Below are 6,109 nucleotides of genomic sequence, written 5' to 3' on the forward strand. Positions count from 1 at the left end.
ACCTAATATAGTAGACATGAAAGATAAACATAATTTAAACTGTTTACATTCTTTTATGGGAAGATGATAATATTATTCCTAGTAACTTTATCATCATTAGGGAAGTTAGAAGTGGTCCACATAATCTCCAAAATAAGAAAAAAAAAGAAATAAAGCAAAGCTATGGAAAGAAAAGAAAAGAGAAGAGAACAGAAGAGAAGAAAAGAAAAGAAGAGAGATTGGAAAGAGGGATGCACTGGGAGAAGGGGAAAGGGAGAGATGGAATGGGGGAAATTATATCACATAAAAAAGGCACACTAGGAAGAACTTTTCCAACAGAGGGGAAAATGATGTAGGTAGTGGGCAATGCTTCAATCTCATTCTCATCACAATTTATTCTAACAAATTGATTTTACCCAACAGGTGAATAGGAAGGGAAGAGGATGAAAAAGGTGGGAGGAGATAATAAAAAGGAGAACAGATTGAGGGACTCAGTGGACAGAAGTGAAATAGACTTATTTATTTATTTACTTTTAATTTACACCATTCCATTCCACAATCCCTTGAGTTTCAAATTTTCTACCCCTCCCTCTCTTCCCCACTCCCCACCCCCCCACCATGGTGGCATGCAATCAAATATCGGTTCTACAAATACCTTCACATTAAACATCAGTCAAGTTGTAAAGGATTATAACCAATGGAGTGAACAATGAGAAAGAAGGAACAAAACAAAATGCAAAGGAGAGAAGGCAAGTAGTTTGCTTCAATCTACATTCAGACTATGTAGTTCTTTATCTGGATGTGGATATCCCTTTCCATCATTAGTCTTCTGTAGTTGTCTTCTAACTTTGAATTGCTGAGAGGAGCCAGTTCATCAAAGTTAGTCATCACAGATATGATGTGTCTGTAATTGTGTGCAAAGTTCTCCTGGTTCTGCTCTCCTCACTCAGCAGCAGTTTATATAAGTCTATCCAGATTATTATTGAGTTCGTCTACTCCTCATTTCTTATAGTAAAATAGTATTCCATTACGTTCTTATACCACAACTTTTTTAGCCATTCCCTAATTGATGGGCATCCCCTTGATTTAAAATTCTTTGCCACCACACAAAGTACTGCTACAAATTTTTTTGTACATATGGGTCCTTTCCCCACATCTATGATCTCTATGGGATACAGCTCTAGAAGTGACATTGTTTGGACAAAGGGTATAGATTAAAAAAAAAAAAAACCTTTGGGTGTAGTTCCAAATTGCTTTCCAAAACAGTTGGAACAGTTCACAACTTGACCAAAAATGCATCAGTGTTCCAATTTTTCCACATCCTCTCCAATGTTTATCTTTTTCCTGTTTTGTCATCTTAGTCAATCTGACCAGTGAGTTCTGGTACCTCAGAGTTGTTTTGATTTGCATTTCTCTAATGAAGAGTGGTTTAGAGCATTTTTTAATATGATTATAGATATCTTTAATTTCTTCCTCTGAAAACTGTCTCTTCAAATCCTTTGACTGCTTTTCAATTGGGGAATGACTTGTGTTCTTGTAAAGTTGACTGAATTCTCTGTATATTTTAGAAATGAGGCCTTGATCAGAGACAATGGTTGAAACATTATTTCCAAATTTTCTACTTCCCCTCTAATCTTGGTTACATTGACTATTTGTGTAAAAACTTTTCAATTTATTGTAATCAAAATCATCCACTTTGTATTTTGTAATGCTCTCTTACTCTTGTTTGGTCATAAAATCTTCCTTCTCCATAATTCTGACAAGTAAACTATTCCTTGCTCTCCTAGATTTCTTCCAGTATCAGTCTTTATATCTAGATCATGCACCCACTTAGACTTCACTTTTGTGTACAGCATAAGATATTGATCTATGTCCATTTTACGCAATACTCTTTTGCATTTTTCCCAGCAGTTTTTGTCATATAGTGATTACTTATCTCAGAAGTTGGAGTCTTGGGGTTTATCAAACAGTAAATTACTATAGTCATTGGCTGCTGAGTCTCCTGTACCCAGTCTATTGCATTGTTATGCTACTCTATTCCTCAGCCAGTATCAAATAGTTTTGATAACTACTGCTTTTATAATACAGATTAAAATCTTTTATGGCTAGACCATCTTCCCTAGTATTTCTTTTCATTAATTCCTTTGATATTCTGGATCTTTTGTTCTTCCAGATGAATTTTGTTACTATTTTTTCTAGCTCTAAAATTTTTTTGTAGAATGATTTTTATGTCACTAAAAAGGTAAATTAATTTAGGTAAAATTGTCATCTTTATTATATTAGCTCAACCTAGGCATTGACAAGTGACATTTTTTTCCCATTATTTATATCTGACTTTGTGTGAAAAGTGTTTAGTAATTGTGTTCATATAGTTCCTGGGTTTGTTTTGGCTGGTAGATTCCCAAATATTTTATAATATCAATAGTAACTTTAAATGAAATTTCTTTTTCTATTTCCTGTTGTTGGACTTTGTTAGAAATATATAGAAATGCTGAGGATTTATGTAGGTTTATTTTATATCCTGCAACTGTGCTAAATTTATTTATTATCTCAGGTAGTTTTCTCCTTGATTCAGTAAGATTCTCTAAGTATATCATTCATAACATCTGGAAAGAGTGATAGCTTAGGCTCTTATTAGCCTAATCTAATTCCTTCAATTTCTTTTTTCTTCTCTTAGTGTTATAGCTAACATTTCTAATACCAAATTGAATAAGAGGGGTGATAGAGGACATCCTTGTTTGACCTTCAATCTTATTCGAAATCCTTCTAGCTTATACCCATTACATATAATACTTGCTGATGGTTTTAGATAGATGCTACTTACAATTTTAAGGAAAACTCTATTTATTACTGTTCTTTTTGTATTTTAACAAGAATGGGTATTGCATTTTGTCAAAAGCTATTTCTGCATCTATTGAAATAATGACATTCTCTGCTAATTTTGTCATTGATATGATAAATTTTCCTGTTAGTTTTCCTAATATTGAACCAGCTTTGCATTCCTGGAACAAATTCTACCTGATCAAAGTGTATTTTTCTCATGATAAATTTCTTTACCCTTTTTTGTTAATATTTTATTTAAATTGTTTGCATCTATATTCATGATGGAAATTGGTCTATATTTTTCTTTCTCTGTTTTGTCTCTTCCCACTTTAGGTGTCAGTACCATATTTGTGTCATAAAAAGCAAAACAGACTTTTGAATAGGGACAGGCTAAAAGGGTGTAATGCGAATGTAAATTTTAAAGATCTTCCCTGCCCCTAGGCTAAAGTGCACCAGAAACCTGGAGAGGGAGGCTTGTTTTTCAGTAGATACTTTTTGATTGGCCAGTGGGTCAATAAGGTTGTTACATTCTCTGAGCCAGGAGAAGGCTATATAAGCACTGATGTGTAGCTTTGTTTTGGGACTCACTTTGAGAAGTGTTCTGTGATTTGATCTGAATTCTGGGAAGCCGTTGTTGAGAGTCCCCCGGCTTTGAAAACCCCAGATGGGTATGGATGTAATGGTTGGACAGTTTGGAAAATCTGTCTACTTGATGTTTCTGTCTTGATAATTATGCCTGTATACTTTGAGGTTCAGGGTGCTGACCTTTTCTCCTGAACAAGTGTGATAGTAATGGCAATTAAAGATTCCCCTGTATTGGCTTGGTTTTCAAATTGATTGTATTAAAACCCAGAGCTTGTTAATCCCACCTGTGGGATGGACTTTTTGATGTGAAAAGAAAGTCCTGACTGGGAGGAGCTGGTGACGTAGATTTGGAGAGACAAGAGAGAGGCGGAAGTTCTTTTTGGAAGCAGCACCTCGTGAAGAGGGAGAGACTAAGAGATTGCTGGTGGCCGCTTTGAATTGCCCTGGACTTTTGAGACCTGCCCCCTGAGCTGCCAAGGACTGAGGAGACATGGCTGTTTTGCTGGTACTTTGTCTGTCTGTTTTGATGTTATTTTGCCAGATTTGTCCACTGGTGAAAGACTGTCCTGTTGAAGAAGTCCTGGAACCTGGCATTTGATTAAGAAGGCCTGAGACTGTCCTGCAGACAGAGAGTGAATACTGTCCACTGGTGAGGGGCAGTACTGAGAGTGAATACTGTCCACTGATGAGGGACAGTACTGTTGTTGCAGGGGTCTGGAGACTGTCCGGCAGACAGAATGAATACTGTCCACTGGTGAAGGACAGTGCTGTTGTTGCAGGGGTCTGGGAGCCTTTCTGTTGGTTCAGAAGCCCTGAAGAAGGATTTTCTTGTTGTATGTTTACAGAAATCCTGGGAGAGGGCTTTGCTAATGTGTTCAGGGGTTCTAGGACTGTTCTACAGACAGAGGATAAATTCATGAAGGGACTGGCAATGTATCTTATGGCCTTGCTAAGCCTTGTCTCCCCAGGAACTAAGATTGCTGAGAACTTGCCTCGTGTCAAGATGAAGAAAAGACCTCCATTTGGGTATTAAGTGCTGTGTTTAAACTTGATGTAACTCTGGGGTAGATTCAATTGTGATCCAGGGGTGGGGAACTTTTGACCTTTTTGTGTTCTATGGTTGAGCAAATGAATGTATTTTACTTATGTTTGGAAACTAATCTCCATTTGAGAAGAGGGGCTTTGTGGTGGACTTAATTAAGGTATAGCCTAGGGGTGGAGAAGTATTTGGAACAGAGACTTTGTAATTGATTGAATGATTGGAAAGTCCTGGGGTGGGGTAGGCCTTGGAGATGATTTAATCACACTTAGTAAATGCTGTATTTTGAATGATGTCATGTTTTGATCTTCTCTGTTCTGGGTTTGTTACTGAATAAAATAGAGAGCACCTATGCTGGTATTTTGAACCTGGGAAGTTGCCTTTGCTTGGTATTACATTACAACAAGGTAAACGATATATGTCTGACTGATTAAAGTAAGCTTGTTAACCCATTTTGAGTTGCTTTCCTTTAACAAAGCAGATCCAAGAACCTGTGGTAGCTGCAAACCCTGAGGACGCTTGGGGTGCTTGCTGCTACAAAGGGAAGAAGGATAAACAGAAGTAAATAGTATGGAAGGAAATACACAGTTAGTAACCATAACTGTGAATATGAATGGAAAGAGCTCACCCGTTAAAAATGAAATTTTAAAAAAGAGTTATATATTGAAGAACAATGCATCAGAATATTCAAAATATCATGCCTCCCTCAAAACAAACTCATTGCTTGACATATCATCATAAATATTGTTGTTTATATATGGTTTTGTTGATTTTTTTTCCTTGATAGAAAATACACTATTTAACTTTCATCTCATTATATTAGTTAATTTTTAATTGCTTGGTCATTTTTCATCATCAAATTTTAAAATCTCTGACATTTTCCTCAGTCACTTAGAAAGCATATATCTGGCGACCATCAACATATGTTCAAATACTGCAAATTAATTTCAAAATTCAAAAAATAATTCAAAATTAGACAGAGAGATTTAATTAGGAACATAATTCTATGTTGATAAAGCCAATCATATGACACATTTCAAAATGAACATCGACTCATCTGTAAATATAGAGTTTTAGAGAGATGTGTGGGATTCTGAGATATTAGGTAGCATGCTCATAACCACACAGAGAGCGTCAGTAGCAAGAACTGAATCCAGAGACAGAAATACCATCAGATGTGTATTCTCTTAAATTAGGCTGCAAGGCTCATGATTTGGCCTAAGGTTTATATGAATAAATAGCAACAGGCTGCATTGTATTGATGCTCTACTGAAAAAGGAATTACATAGCAAAATTTCTTTTCATCTCTAGCTGAAAATTTCTTTTCATCCCATTTGAGCACCACACTGAAAGCCTGTGTCAAAGAAAGTTATCATCGGGTACATAAGAGGCTCTGGATGAACTGCACTAGTAGTTATATTATTTTGTTTTTAGGGCGAAAAAGTGGTTCTGCACTTAGAACATTTATTGTAATTTTGATATTGTAATGTTTTCAACCCAGGAGAATGTTATACCCCTAAAAAGAAAAATATGCATAGAAAATGGAAAACAATATGCTGAAGAAATGCTTGTTAATTGCATTAAATAACCTAGTCTGTGGGGGAAGGGAAGGAGAGAGAGAGAGAGGGAGAGAGAGACAGACAGAGAGAGAGAGAGAGAGAGAGAGAGAGAGAGAGAGAGAGA

Source organism: Petaurus breviceps, unplaced genomic scaffold (assembly GCF_028583685.1).
Source record: "Petaurus breviceps papuanus isolate PSGF00001 unplaced genomic scaffold, PetGlider_PUasm1.0 156, whole genome shotgun sequence".
NCBI classification, from domain to species: Eukaryota; Metazoa; Chordata; class Mammalia; order Diprotodontia; family Petauridae; genus Petaurus; species Petaurus breviceps.